Here is a 19967-nt window from a genome sequence, read left to right as displayed (position 1 = left end):
TAGGACGCCATGTCCTACTTCAGGGGATCTTGCCACCCCAGGGATTGAACCTGTGCCTCATATCTCCTGCATTGTCAGGCGGATTCTCTAGCGCTAGCACCAGCTGAGAAGCCGGCCATGCTACAGGGGAGGCTGTTACAGTAGCGCACTGGCTTTTGTATTTTAGTTTGAGGATCACAGTCCCACTGTAGTTGTGCTCTGAGTAAGTGTCCATCAGGAAAAAAGAAGCTCAATCAGAACCTGGGAGCCTGGGTCCTAGTCTAGACTCTGCCACCAACTGCACATCCACCTCCTAGATCAGTTTCTCTAGGTGTTTCCAATACATGCAGCCCTACCCGTCTCCTTCCTAGTTCTCAGGCATTTGTCATTACTTGCCCAAGGCTAGCCTGCTCAGCCCCTCTGCCTGCAGTAATAAAAACAACAAAAACAGCTAAAGCATGCTGACTGGCAGGCAGTGTTCTGAGTACATCACGTCTATTATCTCATTTGATCCTTACCCTGACCCCCTGAGCTAGATGCCAGTAGCACCTCCTTTCTGTAAATGGGGAAACTGAGGTATGGCAGTGTTAGACCTTATTCAAGATCATGCAGCTGGTGAGATGGAATCAGGACTTTTCACAGGCGATTTGAACCTGTACTGCTCACGGCTACAACTCTACCCTCTGCAACGTCAATTTTATACAGATGGGACTTCGCTGGTGGTAGTCCGGTGGCTAAGATTCTGCGCTCCCAATGCAGAGGGCCCAGGGTTTAATCCCTGGTCAGGGAACTAGATCCCACATGCCACAGCTAAGAGTTCTCATGCCATGAGGAAGATCAAAGATCCTGCATGCCTTGACTAAGATCTGTCATAGCCAAATACATAAATTAATAAATAAATATTTTGATAATCATATGTGGGTAGAGGCCACAGCCACTTGTGCCCCACTGAATTCCCAGCATCTGCTTCAAAGCTGAGTGCCTAAACTGGTCTTCATGGAATGAATAAAGATTGGATGAATGGCTTCTATTAATATTTCATCTGTACAGGGCCTAACACAACACCCCATATACACTGGGAGTTAATACTGTTCAGTGTCCCTGACTGAGTTTATTCCAAGTTATCATTAACAATCTAAGAGAAAGACTCTACTACACACAAACAGTCATTAGTTCACCCTTCCCCCACCAGACTTATGTTTGTATTTACCTACGGTGTAATCATGTCTTTTGTTATATGTGGACGTCCTGTAGGATGGAAAGGTACATTTGTTTCAACAGGTGCTAGAAAAAAAAAGTAAAGAAAGATCATTTGCTTACTTCCCACTCAGACCTATATCCATTATTCACTCCTCCTTCCCTTTGGGTGTGTTGTTTTTATTTCCCCTTGTAAGTGACTCTGTGGAGAAGGCTTCCAAACAGCCATCGCCCGAGGGTCCCCTTGGCCACCCTCGCTCTGCAGATCACCGCTTCTCCTTGACACCATTTACAGGCAGCGGTGCTACGTTTACAGGCTTGTGAACAGGCTGCTCTAGGAACCCAATTCGCACACAGTGAATGCAGCGGGATCCTGTTCATTGCTGGCAGCTTTTTTTGGATTGCTCATTTCTCCAGCAGGGCTATAATAGCTTTTACAGACATCTCTGGGGATGTGGACTATTTTGCATTTGTAAGCCACCTTTATGGAAAGGGCCTCCAGGTTCGAAGTGTCCTGTGACCACTTACTCAGTTGGAGATGTGTCAAGGCCACGTTCATCAGAAAGTGAAAGCGTGAGGCCAGTGTGACGTTGCAAGTGTCCTTGGGGTACTGGATATTCACATGGGACTTCGGTGGGGCTGAAATAATGTTGGAAAAAAAAGTTGAATTAAAAAAAAAAATTCCCCTGCTATCGCTTTAAAGCAGGGAAGGGGGTTAAAGGGAAGTACAGTTGTTTGAGGGCCGGTTCAGAATAGCAGAAAGGAAGGAAGTGTGAGGTTTGAAGGCTGGAAGATTTTGCACTTCCAAAGCCAGGGATCCACCCAAATCCCAATCGCCATTCTGGCGCCTCTGTCTAGATGGCCAGGATGACACGCAGAGATGTCTCTGAACTATTATTTGGGCCCCTTCTTTAAGCTAGGCACTCTTTCATTATTTAATTTTCAGAAGATTGCTGTGAGAACATTGTCATTCATTTACTTTGTAGTTGAGGGAACTCAAGGACATGACTTGGCCAATGCCCTACTGCTAAGTGACTGAATCATTGCTCAAGTTCAAGGTCGCCTGATGCCAAAGCCAGGCTTTTCCCTCTGTGCCACCCAAGTACTGACTTGTAAGGCAAACAAATCATGACATAAGGGCCTGTTACATTTCCTCAGTCTATTAGACGTCCCTCTTCTTGTGGTTTTGGGGGTTCTCCAGGCTGCGTCCCCTTGGTGTCTAGTAGTAAAAACCCCTCTCCAACAACAATGAATTGTGCTTTCTCTTGCGGAAAACTGAATTCTCCATAACAGATAATCTTTGTGCAGAAGGATGCCCCAGAAGATAAAGTAGTTGATGGAGGGTACTATAAAAGGAAAGTCCCTTGTGGGGAGGAAGAGTGGCAGCAGGAGGAACTGGCCAGACGCTTGAGTCATCTGGGTGCTTAACCTCTGAAAAACCTGAGGGGGCCCTGGTGTTTGTTTGTTTCCATGACTCCCCACCCACCCCCGGGGAACTAATTTCCTCCGGGGTGCTCCTTAATGCTTTGGGCATTCCTTTCACTCGTCAAATATTTGTTGAGTGTTTCCACGGGTTAGCACACAGATAAGATTACGTTCTACTGCATATAGTAATAGAAACATACGTGGTAGCTTGCACAAGACAGAAGCTTATCTCTCTCGTGTCCAGATCTACACGTTGGCCATGCAGGACAAGTATGGCGGCTCTGTGGTGTCATCAGGGGCTCAGGTCCCTATCTTTCTGCTCCTCCCTCCTAGCTTGTGGCTTCTTCCTCAAGGCCACCTCATGGTCCAGGACAGCTGCTGGAGCCCTTCGTAGGATGGAAGAAGGAGGAAAAGCAGAGCGGGCAGGGGGCAGAAAGAGGCCCTTCCCAAATAAACCAGTCCTTTGAAACAGCCTTCCAAGAAATCCCAAATAATGTTTCCACCTGCATCTCATTTGCTAGAACCTATTCACATGGCCACATGTGGCTGTAGGGGAGGCTGGGAGGTATCGCTGTGTTTTGGAGATGGTTAAACAGAAAGGTGCATGGCTAAAAGTGAGGACTTAGCAATGGAAGAAAAGCTATTATAATAGACCAGGAATCAGCAAACTACAGGGCTTTGCTGGTGGCTCAGTGGTAAAGAATCTGCCTGCCAATGCAGGAGACGTGGGTTTGATATCTAGATCAGGAAGATTCCCTGGAGAAGGAAATGGCAAACCACTCCAGTATTCTCGTGTGGGAAATCCCGTGGACAGAGGAACCTGGAGGGCTACAGTCCATGGGGTTGAAAAGAGTCAAACGTGACTTAGCGACTAAACACCAACATCAAACTATGGCCCACAGCCGAATCTGGCCTACTGCCTTGGTTTGAAAATAAAGTTTTCCTGGAACACAGGTTTGATCTTTTACATATTGTCTATGGCTGCTTTTGCACTACAACAACAGAGTTTGTGATAAGACACGACCTGCAAAGCCTAAAATATTTACTATCTGACACTTGACAGAAGTTTGCTGACTCCTGGAATAGACAAATAGCAAAGAGGAATAGTGGACAAATAGCCTACAGCCGGGCACTGGGCTCTGTACATAGATGTGGGTTCTGTTCTCAAGCAGCTTACAGTCTAGGGAATTCGAAAGCCAGGTAAATCCCTCATTATGGTACGATGTGGTGAGTGGAATAGTAGAATTCTCTTCAGGGTTCTATGGGACCACAGAGGAAGAACATCTAAAACGGACCATGGAGATGGAGGTCAGGCAAGCATTCTAGATGTACCAGAGGATGAACAGCTTGCAAAGAGACAGAGAAAGGACTCTGAGCAGAGGGGATGCAGGAGCAAAGACGAGGAATGAAATCCCCATCATTAGGCATCATCACACTGCAGGTCAGAGTTGCCTTGAGTCTGTTGACTTAGCTGTGTGCCACATCTTTGCTGTGTGTTGCATAGGTGTGTGTAGTGTCTTGCTGCTGCTGCTAAGTTGATTCAGTCATGTCCGACTCTGTGCGACCCAATAGATGGCAGCCCACCAGGCTCCCCCATCCCTGGGATTCTCCAGGCAAGAACACTGGAGTGGGTTGCCATTTCCTTCTCCAATGCAGGAAAGTGAAAAGTGAAAGTGAAGTCGCTCAGTCGTGTCAGACTCTTCGAGACCCCACGGACTGCAGCCCACCAGGCTCCTTCGTCCAAGGGATTTTCCAGGCAAGAGTACTGGAGTGGGGTGCCATCGCCTTCTCTGGTAGTGCCTTGCAGAGGCTTCCAAATGCTCTTTAGTTAGCTGCTTATATTTGCATCACCTGTGATCCTGTTAAACTAATTCCTGGGGGCCCTGGCCCACTGAACCAGAATTTACCGTGGGCGAGGACAGGGTGGAGAGACACTGTGTTCCATTTCCAAGACTGGCAATCACTAGGTAAGAGCAAGTTCTTTGGGTTAAAACCCCAGCTCCATCCCTCCTGAACTTGCTTGAGCCTGGACAACTTGTTGAGCTTTTCGAATCTTCCTTCTTCATTCATAAAGCAGGGGCAACATCGTGAGTTTGTTTTCTTCCTTAGTTCTGCAGACACTGAGCAGGATCACTCTTTCCTGTGAGGGACTGTCTCGTGCATCAGAGAGTGTCTGGTAGCATCCATGACCCCCCACACACTGGGTGCCAGGAGCAATCCTAGAGTTGTGACAACCAAAACTGTCTCCAGACAGTGCCCAGTGTTTCCCAGGGAGGCAAAACTGTCTCTACTTAAGACCTGATGAGCTAACATAATGATTAAACGAGATAAGGTATGTAATACATGTAAATAGTTAGGAAGCATGATCACGGTTACCTTTATTGTCATCAGTGCTCAGAAAACATTAGTTGAAGAAAAGATTTGTCTCAGGTTAAAAAAAGAAAGAAAAGAAAACATTAGTTGAAAGAATGAACGCACATCATGGAAGAAGAACAAAAATCTCACAGAAACTGTGTCTGGTTTTAGGTTAGCAAATGCAGGAGAGGACTTCTGAGCCATGACTAACAAGCTTTTCTGTGAAACCCACCTGTTGTGAATCCACGTTATTTTAGGAATGTTGGCCGAGAGGCATTTTCAAGTGAGCTGTCAGGGACATCTGTTGTTTTGTTGCCTCTTTCCCCAGTTGCTTGATTTAGTTTCGGGGGAAATACCCACTCCCACTGTCGGCCACATGCTTTGCATGGAGTTGACCCTCCAGCCATGAATCACGGGGAAGATCACTCTCCTGGCCACAGGGTTTGGTCTACAAGTGGGAACAGGGCTCAAGCCAAGGCCCAATCAGAGACACCACCACCACCCCCTGCCCCCACCCCACCAGGAGTTTGCTTGGACAACTGCAACGATGTGGTCTCCAGTTCTCACTGGACTTGACCATGAGAGGTCCTAAGAGCTAGATTGCAACTGGAAAGGAAGTTGGTGCCTGAGGACAAGGCTGTCACATGGAGGAGGGCAGAGCTGAGCAGAGAAATGCGGATAAACTGAGCTCCGTTACTTTGTCTGAACTCCTGTATTCAGCTTTGCCTGAAGCCCAGTTTCTTCACTGACTGTGTTCTTGAGCTAATAAATTCTATCTCTGCTTGTTAGTTTGGGCTAGTTTTTCTGTCGTAAAACCAGAGGACCCCTCCCTTCCCAACGGATACTTGATCTTGATTATATTGGGAGTAAAACACTTTGTGAGTATATCTGTACATTTTGAAAAACAAACTTCGAATCAGCTGGAATGCTTTGGTGACAAAAGAAAACCCAATCCTAAATAGCTAAAGCAGTCAAGGCCTTAAAGATGCCCAGAAGTGTGTAGGCTGCGGACCTGGGCTCCAGCTCCGTCTCCGTAGCTCTCTTGGTTTAGCGGTCCTCCTTGTGCGGTCTTGCTTTAGGCTAGCTTCCCCAGGAGCAAAATGTGGCAGAGTTTCCCCGCCTTGTGGATAAGTGTCACCAGAAAAAGACAGAGGAAGCGTCTTCTCAGCTCGAAACCAGCAAACAGAAGTCCTGGCTTTACTGTGGTTAGATCAGCACTGATTGTGTACTCAGCTTTAAACTGGGGTGATGGGCAGGGGATCTCCTGGGTCTGTGGCCAGGACCTGAAGCTAGACCTGGGGATTGGATCGGCACCAACCAGAACTCAGAGCTGATACCCAGTGGGGAAGGGTCATGGATGCTGGGAGGCACACCCACTGCTCGATTTAAAACAAGAAAATAATATTACATGTTAACTAACGTCATCTTTTAGTGACACCTTTCAGTTTTACCCTTGAATATTAGCATTTCTTCTTCTGGGCTCTTTCAAGATTTGCTTGTTGATATATTAGCACTTATATCACTGCTGTTAGAGTTGCTTGTCTATTTCCCCCCCAGACCAAATCCAACATCGTTTCTTCAGTGCAACCCTGTACTCAGTGGAGGTTTTTTGGGTTTTTTTTTTTCCTCTCTCTCTGTCATAAGCTTTGACTTTATTTTATTTGCCAGTTCTAGGAAGAATATGTCAGTAGTGATCTTCAAGGCACCAAGGGGCTCTCTTCTGAATCAGACCCACAGCTGATAGTTGGCCCAGTAATGGAAGCTGATGTTTGTGAGAAAGAGCTCTTTGATTAGCAATACAACTAACCTATCTTCAATCCTCTGTCCATGAACTTCAGTCCAGTATTAAAAGTCTAGACCAGAAATAAGGGAGAAGTGCATTAAGTTAGTCTAGCAATTGTTTTCATTTAACAGGTGTTTTGTTTTGTTGTTTCTATTTTCCTCAATCCAATTAAATTTGCTCCTCCACACAGCAAGGACAAAGAGTTTCAAGCTCAGCTTGCCAAGAGTCTAGGATCTCTGAATTGCAGTTCTATGACTCAAGTTCGAATCTGTCTTCCACACTGCTAGTTGTATGACCTTGGACAAGTTTTCAACCTGACTAAACCCCAGTTTTCTCATCTGTAAAATGGGGACAATTGTATTGCCACCTTATAGAGTTATTTGGAAGCTTAAATAAAATAATATCTGTAAAAGTGCTTAATGCAGGCCTAACTCATGGGATGAGCTCAATAATGGTAGCTGTTAATTTACCAGTAACTGATAGCTTTTTCTTTTTTTAAATAATTGGGTGTGTGAGTTTGGGCAAATCAGAAAAATCTCCCATGGCAGCAGTTTCTTCATTTGGGAAACTAGTACAAGCGTCCCTCGTTACAAGGCTATTGTAAAGAGCATACAGTAGGTGTTAATGACATAACGTTAATGACATAATAACGTTCTCCCCAGTTCACTTCTAGCCATGCCCATTCCATCACCGAAAAGGAAAGAGCATGCCCTGCCCTCCTCCCAACCCTCCCATCCGTGGAAGAGGCCTTTGAGAAACTAAAGGTTTGTTTTACAAATAATTAGGAATTTAGGGCAAAGAAACCCTGCCTGGCTTAGAGTGACATTATGGTTGAGATCTGATCATCACGGACTGAGCAATCCAGGCTCTGTGGTTCCTGTTTCAACCGCTGTCAACCCTACTGGGCTTTCAGACAAACCTGCAGACAGTAAGACCGAAACTTCAATCGGAACAGGAGGGAAATATATTTGGGCAGCTGCAGAATGTTCTGACTTATGTCCACGAGACACAATGCTAGTCCCTGCAGGGAAACCCTGCTGCATTTTTTCCAAGTTAATGAGTTTCTTCTCTCTTTGGATGCTTCCCATTACCTAAGTGGGCTTATTTTTCCTAGGACGCAGACCACAATTGAAGATGGCAGTTGGCACATTTGGAACCTACTAGCCCAAAAAAAGATTCCCAGCCTGAAATACCACTTGATTTCCAGACAGTGGTTTATGCACTAGAGGGCATGTTTGGGGATGGGGGGGTTTCTCTTCTCTCCTGTTATTCTTTTCCATATTCCAGGCCCCTAGCACAGTACCTGACACAGAGGCCGGGCTTAGTAGATGTTAGATGACTGAGTCAGAGGAGGAAGTCGGGGACTAAACAGGTCAATGTACAAACAGTGAATTCTGACCAAGTTTATAGCCTATTGATGACTAAGACTTTCTAGGTTGGCCAGAGGCTTGTTTTGACATTTACTGACTTGTGTTTACAACAAGACCAAGGGGGAACCTGTTAGGGCCTGTTGGTCCTAGCTTTCAGTTAGGGTAAGGGGCGGTGTCAGCCCCGGCAGAATGACCTATGAGCTTCGGGTGTAATTAGTGTCCAGAGCCAGCCGGTTCAGCTCAGGGACAGAACCACAAAACCACTGCTGCTAAGTGCCTGTAAGGTCACAGCATTCAGGTTTGGGATCATGACATTATTTCCTGGACTTCTAATCATCCCCCACTCACAGCATGCTGGGGTATAGGTTCAGAGGAGGTTGCACCTGGAAGGGACCAGTGTTTTATCGATGGGCCTGCTGATTACAAGCATCAGAATTACCTGGGATACTGATTCATTTTACATGAGAAAAATGAAGCCCAGAGAGGGTGAGTGATTTCCCCAAAGGTCACACAGCTAGTTTGCAAAAGATGATTATACTGTGGTATCATTAGAGCTGTATTCTGTTTTATATGTCATCACAAAGTGTTTTCATCTCTATTCTCCTATTTGGTTTTCTCATCTACCCTCCATATGAGAAAATGGAATGATTTGCTTTCATGTTAGAAGGAAATGCAGTTTTTCTTTCTATTTCTGTGTCAGTAGCCAGACACGACCTTCTCAAGGAAGGTGCCACTAGCCTGTATAGCACCTTTTTGCAATGGCACGGGTCTGACCCATGTGACAGAGTGCAGGCTGGACTTGAGCCCCTACTCTGTCCTGGTTAAATGGTTTGGGCAGTTTCCAACCTGCACAACTGTGCATGGCAGTCCTGCTCTCCAGGAGAGGAACTTGTCTTATATTTTCCTTTGCACTCCGCAGCATCTAGCACGGAGCTGGACTTATACACATTGAAGAAAGGTGACTGATTTGCTCAAGGGTACAAGGCAGAGGAACCAGAGATCAAATTGCCAACATCCGCTGGATCATCGAAAAAGCAAGAGAGTTCCAGAAAAACATCTATTTCTGCTTTATTGACTATGCCAAAGCCTTTGACTGTGTGGATCACAATAAACTGTGGAAAATTCTGAAAGAGATGGGAATAGCAGACCACCTGATCTGCCTCTTGATAAACCTATATGCAGGTCAGGAAGCAATAATTAGAACTGGACATGGGACAACAGACTGGTTCCAAATAGGAAAAGGAGTACATCAAGGCTGTATATTGTCACCCTGCTGATTTAACTTATATGAAGAGTACATCATGAGAAACGCTGGGCTGGAAGAAGCACAAGCTGGAATCAAGATTGCTGCGAGAAATATCAATAACCTCAGATATGCAGATGACACCACCCTTATGGCAGAAAGTGAAGAGGAACTAAAAAGCCTCTTGAGGAAAGTGAAAGAGGAGAGTGAAAAAGTTGGCTTAAAGCTCAACATTCAGAAAATGAAGATCATGGCATCTTGTCCCATCATTTCATGGGAAATAGATGGGGAAACAGTGGAAACAGTGTCAGACTTTGTTTTCTTGGGCTCCAGGATCACTGCAGATGGTGACTGCAGCCATGAAATTAAAAGATGCTTACTCCTTGGAAGGAAAGTTATGACCAACCTAGATAGCATATTCAAAAGCAGAGACATTACTTTGCCAACAAAGGTCCATCTAGTCAAGGCTATGGTTTTTCCTGTGGTCATGTATGGATGTGAGAGTTGGACTGTGAAGAAGGCTGAGTGCCAAAGAATTGATGCTTTTGAACTGTGGTGTTGGAGAAGACTCTCGAGAGTCCCTTGGACTGCAAGGAGATCCAACCAGTCCTTTCTAAAGGAGATCAGCCCTGGGTGTTCTTTGGAAGGAATGATGCTAAAGCTGAAACTCCAATACTTTGGCCACCTCCTGCGAAGAGTTGACTCATTGGAGAAGACTCTGATGCTGGGAGGGACTGGGGGCAGGAGGAGAAGGGGACGACAGAGGATGAGATGGCTGGATGGCATCATTGACTCGATGGACGTGAGTCTGAGTGAACTCCAGGAGTTGGTGATGGACAGGGAGGCCTGGCGTGCTGCAATTCTTGGGGTCGCAAAGAGTCGGACACGACTGCGCAACTGAACTGAACTGAACTGAACCTGCTTCATCAGTAGTAGGACTGGAACCTCTGATTCTAGCTGAGGCCTCAGGCAGTATCATGCAGGAGAGAGTAAACAGTAAGCTGGTGGGCTGCCTGTATTCCATCTCTCAGGCCTGAATAATTCAGTTCACCAGAAATAAAGCACCTTGGGGTGACCCCTGAAAACCACTGCAAAGGCCGGATTTATAGTGCCCCACCCCAGATGTGAGTAATGGTAAGCGTACTCAGAAAGCGACTCATGCCCTCAATCCTTCAAGAATTCAAATTCCATCCTCTGTGTTTGGCAGAAGCTAAGAAAAATGTCCATATCAGGAGCAAAGCCTCCCCTGGCCCTCCATTCCTGTCTCCACCCCCTTGAAATGTATAAACACCGGAGGAAGGTCCCTGGGCAGCCCTGCCTGGCCCATAATCATGGTAGTATAAGCACACCCTCCTTAGCCTTTACATTACACTGCTCCATGCTATCACAGAGGAGTGACCAATCTCCTCTCCAGGCTGTCCTTGGAGAGAACCTTTCCATGGCTCAAGAATAGAACCTTCTCTGCTTCAGCTATACATAGCAGCAGTCGCCAAGTTTTATCAAACTCTTCTCAGGGGCCAGGCCATGGGTTCAAGGCTTTACTGGGTCATCTTATCTCATGCCCACAATAGCCCTGTGAAGTAGGCATTATGATGCCCATTTTATAGATGAGGAAATGGAGAGTCAGAGGAGTTAAGTAACCTGCCCAAGGTCACACAAGGAAGTGGTGAAGCCAGGACTCGAACTCACAGCCCAGGGTGTCTGACACCAAGCCTGTGTTGCTGACCCTAGTGTGACACTGCCCTCAGTCTTGTTTGATTGTGCACCATCCTAGGGTGCTGGGGAAGACCCTGTCCTTTGTAGGTGTGTGTTTGCTTGGCTACATTTATTGGTGCCTTTTGTATGCCCAACACCATGCTAAATAGCTCTCCCTTTAAATCCTCAAACCAAACCTATGAGTAAGCACCATTGCCACCACTTTCCTTGTGAGGTCAAGTTATTCATTCAAAGAAAAGGTGGAATTCCAGGTCTGCTGCTGCTGCTAAGTCGCTTCAGTCGTGTCCGACTCTGTGTGACCCCAGAGATGGCAGCCCACCAGGCTCCCCCGTCCTGGGATTCTCCAGGCAAGAATACTGGACTGGGTTGCCATTTCCTTCTCCAATGCATGAAGGTGAAAACTGAAAGTGAAATTGCTCAGTCCTGTCCGACTCTGAGCGACCCCATGGACTGCAGCCTACCAGGCTCCTCTGTCCATGGGATTTTCCAGGCAAGAGTACTGGAGTGGGGTGCCATCGCCTTCTCCTCTAAAGCACGTTTTCACTCAAAAGGCTAATGGATCTCAAAGTACAGTCCATGGGCCACCATCATCTAAATCTGGGACATGGCAATACAGGCAGAAATGCAAATTCCTAGGCCACACGCTAGGCCTACAGAACCAGGATCCCTGACAGTGGGGCCCAGAAATCTGCATTCCCACAAAGTACACCAGGGTTGGGTTTTTTCCCCTTAATTTTTATTTTTTAATTTTTTGGCTGTGGCACTTGGCTTGTGGAATCTCAGTTCCCCACCCAGGCCCTCAGCTGTGAAAGTGCAGAGTCCTAACCTCTAAACCACCAGGGAATTCCCCGTCACAGGGGTTTCTTATGGACATCTACGTGCAAAACTCATTTCCCTATCTCGGTGCTGTTAACATGTTCGCTTTTGAAAATTCATGGAGGGACTGCCCTGGTGGTCCAGTGGTTAAGTATTCTCCTTTCAATGCAGGGGATTCGGGTTCTATCCCCTGTTGGGAAATTAAGATCCCACGCTCCCTGGGGTAGCTAAGCCCACAACTACTGAGCCCGCACGCTCTGGAGCCCATGGACCACAATTAGAGAAGGCCTGCAGTACAGTGAAGGCACAGTGCAACCGATAAATATATAAATAAACAAATTCACCCTTTAAATAGAAAATTCATGGAGTTGTATTTCTGATTTATCACTTTTCTCTATGTCTGTTATCTTGTAACAAAAAATTTACTTAAAAAAGCCCCTCCCGTCTAAGATCTCACCTCTTTCTACGAGCACGTTGTCGCCTCTACTTGTCCATCTCACACATTGTCACGTTGTCACATTTCCAGCATTGATTCCCATGGGGCCCCTCGGCGCACCGGGCCAGAGAAATCAGGCTATGAGTGTCCTGGCATCACCCCTTCCTGCCTAAGGCCGTCACACAAAGGTTACCAGGCAGTTCTCATTTTCTGCTCTCCAGATAATTCCTCCAAAATAGATCACCCAAGTGCCTCACTCTGAAAACTTCCATCATGTTCCTTCAGCCCCGAAACCCAGATCAGTACAAGCTGGTCCCCTGGGGCCTCCTGCTGCACAATCACGTTTCCACCACCAGCTTGTGGTGGGAAGGGGGTCCTGAGACACCTCTTTGGGGGCTTATTCTGTGTGAGTCACTCTGAGATTAACATGCTCATCTATTCTTTTTCCCTTAAGATAGGGTGAAGGTTTTCTCTTCTCCTGGCCTCCGATGTCTTCTGGTACTTTGACAGAACCCCCTCCCCCCGTCTGAAATTCTCAACCTCTATTCATTGATTCAGTTATTCTTGCATTTACTAGCTTATTTCTAGACCTTTATTAAGCATCTATGGGCTTCCCTGGTGTCTCAGACAGAAAAGAATCCACCCACAGTGTAGGAGGACCCAGGTTTGATCCCTGGGTTGGAAAGATCCCCTGGAGGAGGGAATGGCAACCCAATCCAGTATTCTTTCCTGGAGAACCCCATGGACAGAGGAGCCTAGTGGGCTACAGTCCATGGGGCCACAAAGAGTCGGACACTACTGTGCGACTAACACTTTCACTTTCAAGCACCCATACATACCAGGAAGCCTGCTAGGGACGAGAATTTAGAAAATCAACAGGACAGGGCCTCTTTCCTCAAGGAATGTAAAGAGATGCCAGATCACTCCTGCAGATTCTTCTGGAGCTTCTTCCTTTAATAATAATAATATGTGTTGATGAGGACATTGATGCTAAGAGGAGGAGAGAGGGAGGGGACAGTGAAACTTTTCTCCATGGCAGATCCTCTGACAATCATTTTGGATGGATTGCTTAATTCCTTCCACACCCCCATGAGGTTGGTACCATTCTTACTTTCATTTCACAGGTGATGATATGTAAGGCCAGAGAAGTTGAGTAATTTTCTCAAGGTCACACAGTTTGCAAAGGCTAAACCAGAGCTAATCTGACAGGCCTCTCTGATAACCTCTTTGAGACCTCAAGGCCATGAAATGAGAAGCAACAGAAGTGCAAGGAAAATGGACTGAAAGCAAGAAGACAAAGGAGAGATGAGAAACCAGAACCCAGTGGGAACATGGGTTCACTCTGGTTGGCTCGGGACTGTGAGAGTCTGAAATGTACGCTGGCTGTAGAAACGCTGGCCCAGTGGTCCTGGATCTGTCCTGTCCAAAAGATAGAATTTTCCCAAAATCACAGAGCCGTAAAATCTCAGGGTTGGGGGACTTCCCTGGTGGGCCAGTAGTTAAGACTCCATGCTTCCACTGCAGGCGGCACGGGCTTGATCCCTGGTTGGGGAACTATGATCCCATATGCTGTGTGGTGCTGCCAAGAAAAATAAGAAATAAATAAAAATCTTCGGGGCTGGGAGGGATGTTGATGTGGGATCATCAAACCCCACCAGAGGCCGAATCCTTTCAGTTTTGTCAGCAGGTGCTCATCCTGTCTGTCCAGAATTCCTCCAAGGATGAAGATATCACTGCTTCCTGAGATCGCTTCGTCCATTCATTGTGCATTCTAAGGTGCTTCAGTCGTGTCCAACTCTGTGCAACCCTATGGACTGTAGCCCACCAGGCTCCTCTGTCCATGGGATTCTCCCGGCAAGAATACTGGAGTGGGTTGCCATGCCCTCCTCCAGGGGATCTTCCTGACTCAGGGATCGAACCCACATCTCCTATGTCTTCTGCATTGGCAGACGGGTTCTTTACCACTAGTGCCATCTGGGAAGCCCTTCCATTCATTATACGTTTTTAAAAAATAATTGTATTTATTTGGCTGTGCTGGGGCTCTGTTGCTGCTCGGGCTTTCTCTGGTTGCAGCGAGCAGGGGCCACCCTCGAGTTGTGGTGTGAGGGCTTCTCACTGCAGCGGCTTCTGTTATTTCAGAGTGCAGGCTTTTGTGTGTTCAGGCTTCAGTCTTTGCGGCTCCCGGGTTCTAGAGCAGAGGCTCAGTAATTGCGGTTCCCAGGTTCTAGAGCAGAGGCTCAGTAATTGCAGCTCATGGGCGTAGTTGTCCCACAGCATGTGGGATCTTTCCAGGCCAGAAATTGAACCCGTGTCTCCTGGATTGGCAGGCAGATTCTTGACCACTCAGCCACCAGGGAAGCCCTCCATTCATTATAAACGCATGTAATGAATGGCTTGGTTTTGCCTGCTCAACATCCCTTCCTCCTTTGGTAACAGCATCCCAAGTTTCCTTTGGGCATCTGCCCAACACCATTTCAAGTGATTTTACTAGAGGCTGTCAGTCAGCAAGAGGATGGGTATATGATCCCCAACTAGGCCAGTGTGACTGCTTCTTGCTGGAATCTGTGTCTGGTACCAAGAGACAGGGCCAGAAAGCTGATGAAGCCGAGTCACAGCACAGAGAAGCCACCTATGAGGGCTCCAGGCAGCCCCAGGACTCCTGACCTTCTTCAGCCTTCCCTTCATTTCTGTGAGCAACTGCATCCTTCCATTAAATCCCTTTTTTCCCTTGTTCTGCTTAGAAGCCAGAGTTGGATTTTGACGCTTGCACCAAAATGCCTTAGCTGGTGAATCTGTTTGATTTTCCTTTCTGTTATGTTGCATTATTAAATTAGTTTCTTCATCATAAATGTAATCCATGCCCTTGGTTTAAAAGCATTTTCAAATGCAAAAAGGGTAATTTCAAATGGTGCATCCTACTGGTCCCTCCTCCCTGGAGGCAGTTCAGTTCAGTTCAGTTGCTCAGTTGTGTCTAACTCTTTGCAACTCCATGGACTGCAGCACACCAGGCTTCCCTGTCCATCACCAACACCCAGAGCTTGCTCAAACTCATGTCCATCGAGTTGATGGTGGCATCCATACCCTGGAGGTAACCACGGCCCAAAGTTTCTTGTGCTCTCTCTAAAATTTCTGTTTGATTTATTAGCAGCTCTGACTGTTAGACAGTTCTTCCTTGGACTGACTTGAAATCTCTCAGCCTAAGGCTCCCATTCATTTGCACACGTCCTGGGTTTGGGGAACCACAGAACAGGTTTCATCAACAACCTTTTGGGTGGTTAGTGATTCTCAGACCACAGGCCCCAAGTCTCCCCCAGACACTGTCAATGCCTTTAGCCATCAGCCATGGAGCACCATCAAGGGGACCCTTCCTACCCTTGCCCCTCTTCTTCTCGGTTCACACTACCTTGCTGGATCTTTCCAGAACTAGGGCACCCAGAACTGCCTGTGCTACTCCACAGCGTTCTGACTCAGGAGAGCCGAACCCCCGATGCTGCCCACGCCTTGTTCGTTCTCCTGCTCTAGGCAGCCTGACACGCCCCAAGTTACTTCTGCCTCAGCCTTGTTACCCCATCGACCTTACTGTCCCCTAACACACACACACACACTAGCTGAATCACATCTCCTTGATTACGAATTTCTACTATTTGTTTTTTGAACCCAAGTACTGAAAGCAATACATATCCACATTCAATTCTCTCTAGTGTTTAGATGCACATTAAAATTGTAGGCACTTGCCCTATTTTGGAAAAGACTCTGATGCTGGGAGGGATTGGGGGCAGGAGGAGAAGGGGACGACAGAGGATGAGCTGGCTGGATGGCATCACTGACTCGATGGACGTGAGTCTGAGTGAACTCCGGGAGTTGGTGATGGACAGGGAGGCCTGGCGTGCTGCGATTCATGGGGTCGCAAAGAGTCGGACACGACTGAGCGACTGAACAGAACTGAACTGCCCTATTTTTATTAAGATTTTTTTTGATTCATATCGTTTTTTTAATTTAAATTTATTTTAATTAGAGGCTAATTACTTTACAATATTGTATTGGTTTTGCCATACATCAACATGCAGATCATTTTTAAAGTCTTTATTGAATTTGTTCCAATATTGTTTCTGTTTTATATTTTGTTCTTTTGGGCCAGGAGGAATTGGAGTCTTAGCTCCCTGACTAGGGATTGAACCGGTACCCCCTGCACTGGAAGGCAACGTCTTCATCACTGGACCACCAGGGAAGTCCCAGGTCCTCAGTCTGTGATGTATTCCTGATAAGGTCCCCGTCCCCGAGAGAGTCTGTCGTGAAAGCACAGTCTCCCTCTGTGTAAGCTGAATGTAAGCACATTCATAATGTAAGCACAATGAGATACAGCACCAACATCAATGTGGGAAACCAAAGCCTTAGGTTTTGGCATACCTTGTGGCTCACCACATCTGCTGGAAGGTTCTTTGAAACATTGTTCAAAAAGTAACCCCAAGCTGCAAACCCACAAATAGGGACTTCATTAAATAAACTGAAAGATGATCATATGATGAAATATCATGTGGTTATTAAAGATCAGGCGATGATAACGTTAGAAGTCATTGATGCTGTATTGTTAAGTGTTTTGAAAGATTATAAATCTCTTGGGGTAATACAGTCCCATTTTCCTGGCTATTTAAATGCATAGAACAAAGACTGGAAGGATAGACACGAAAGTGTTAACAGAGGTTACCCGTGGGTAAAGAGATTCTGACTGATTTCTGTTTTCTTTTTGTCTTATCTGCAGTTTCAGGTATTTTACTTTTAGGAATACTACTTTTATTAAAAAATTGCTTCATAAGGAGAAGCATGGCATTGACACTGCATAGAATGATCCAGGTACTCCAGGGAAGTCCCTAGATTTCCCCCTTTCGATGCCTCTGACAACAAAGCTTATTTGTTGAAGGTATATGCTCAAGTGTGTAATCCTTAAATACATTTTAAAGCAGTAAAAAAGAAAGTTTATGGAAAATTGATTCTTTTTTTTAAAATTAATTTATTTTTTATTGAAGGATAATTGCTTCATAGAATTTTGCTGTTTTTTGTCAAAACTCAGTATGAATCAGCCATAGGTATACATATATCCCCTCCCTTTTGAACCTCCCTCCCCATCCTACCCCTCTAGGCTGATACACCTGTTTGAGTTTCCTGAGCCATACAGCAAATTCCCTTTGGCCATCTATTTTACATATGGTAATGTAAGTTTCCATGTGACTCTCTCCATACATCTTACCCTCTCCTCCCATCTCCTCATGTCCATAAGTCTATTCTCTATGTCTGTTTCTCCATTGCTGCCCTGCAAATAAATTCTTCAGAACCATTTTTCTAGATTCCATATATTTGCGTTGCTGCTGCTGCTAAGTCACTTCAGTCGTGTCTGACTCCATGCGACCCCATTGATGGCAGCCCACCAGGCTCCCCCATCCCTGGGATTCTCCAGGCAAGAACACTGGAGTGGGTTGCCATTTCCTTCTCCATATATATGCTTTAGAATATGATATTTATCTTTCTCTTTCTGACTTACTTCACTCTGTATAAGACGTTCTAGGTTCAACCACCTCCTTAGAACTGACTCAAATGTGTTCCTTTTAATGGCTGAGTATATGTACCATAGCTTCTTTATCCATTCATCTGTCAATGGACATCTAGGTGGCTTCCATATTCTAGCTCTTGTAAATAGTGCTGCAGTGAACAATGGGACACATGTGTCTTTTTCAATTTTGATTTGCTGAGGGCACATGCCTAGGAGTGGGATTTCTGTGTCATATGGTGGTTTTATTCCTAGTTTTTAAGGAATCTCCATACCGTCTTCCATAGTGACTGTAAAAATTTACATTCCCACCAACAGTGCAAGAGCGTTCCCTTTTCTCCACACCCCTCTCTAGCATTTACTGTTTGTAGACTTTTTGATGATGGCCATTCTGATTGGTATGAGGTGATATCTCATTGTAGTTTTGATTTGCATTTCCCTAATAATGAGCAATGTTGAGCATCTTTTCATGTGTTTGTTAGCCATCTGTATGTATTCTTTGGAGAAATGTCTGTTTGGAAAATTGATTCTTATAACAGCAATTATTTTCTTTGTATACTGTGTCTATAATTTTTACCTAAGTAATCTTACTGATTCAGTTCAGTTTGGTCACTCAGTCGTGTCCGACTCTTTGCGACTCCATGAATTACAGCACGCCAGGCCTCCCTGTCTATCACCAACTCCCGGAGTTCACTCAAACTCACGTCCATCAAGTTGGTGATGCCATCCAGCCATCTCATCCTCTGTCGTCCCCTTCTCCTCCTGCCCCCAATCCCTCCCAGCATCAGAGTCCTTTCCAATGAATCAACTCTTCGCATGAGGTGGCCAAAGTACTGGAGTTTCAGCTTTAGCATCATTCCTTCCAAAGAACACCCAGGACTGATCTCCTTTAGAAAGGACTGGTTGGATCTCCTTGCAGTCCAAGGGACTCTCAAGAGTCTTCTCCAACACCACAGTTCAAAAGCATCAATTCTTCGGCGCTCAGCCTTCTTCACAGTCCAACTCTCACATCCATACATGACCACAGGAAAAACCATAGCCTTGACTAGACGAACCTTTGTTGGCCCATTAATGTACAGTTGACAATATTGTAGAAAGGTTGGAGTCATCAGTAGGTGCAAGTTCTATACTCAACTCTTTCAAGCTGTGTGATCTTGAGAAGGTAGTTAATCTTCATGGGCCTCTCTTAGTATGTATCTCCCTGATGGCTCAGACACTGAAGAATCTGCCTGCAATGTGGGAGACCTGGGTTCAATACCTGGGTTGGGAAGATCCTAGGAGAAGGGAGTGGCAACCCACTTCAGCATTCTTGCCTGGATAATTCCATGGACAGAGGAGACTGGTGGACTACAGTCCATGGGGTCAAAAGAGTCGGACACGACTGAAGGACTAACACTTTCACTTTGTCACTTGTAAAATGAGAGCATCTTGAAGATTCTTCAAGAAAGAGCAGAAAAAGAGGTCTTTAAATCCAAGCCTTCATTATTCTCAGGACTGCAGGTAAGTCTGTGCTGTCTTCAAGGAAGTCATTCTGGTCACTATCATCTAAGGGTCCATGCAATAGTTAACGTTCTGGATAGGCTAATGGCTTTAATATGTTCTGTGAATGGAGACTACAAGGTAAAAGTGCTTTACCTGCCCCCCCTAAAAATAATCCCATTTCTTTAGATGAAATTTGAAGACATGACCTGTCAAACCTTCCTGAGAAATATCCCACCAATACTGCATCTTCATCTCCATCAGAATGACCTCAACCTAAATCTTTTTGCTGATTATCCGTCCTTCAGTTTCTCCTCTCTCAGAAGTGTTCTCCCCAAATTCACGGGCATCTCATTCTCTTGATGGAAAACCAGTGAGCTGCCTGGTGCCTGGAGGACCAAGGCCACATTCACACTAGGTGGCCCCATCTTCTGTCTTCTTCCACCACAGACCCTGTGCTCAGCCAAAGGGAACTTCTTATTGCTGTGCAAGGAAGCCATACCCTCTCATCACTGTGCATTTCCAAATGTTGCTCCCTCTGCATGGATTGTTTATTCTCATCTTGGCAACCGACAATCCTCTTTCTAAGTCCTGGGGACTCGATGGTATATTTAAGAGAGAAGTTG

Source organism: Bos indicus, chromosome 14 (assembly GCF_029378745.1).
Source record: "Bos indicus isolate NIAB-ARS_2022 breed Sahiwal x Tharparkar chromosome 14, NIAB-ARS_B.indTharparkar_mat_pri_1.0, whole genome shotgun sequence".
Classification (NCBI taxonomy): Eukaryota; Metazoa; Chordata; class Mammalia; order Artiodactyla; family Bovidae; genus Bos; species Bos indicus.
Note: the sequence above shows the minus strand (reverse complement) of the source record.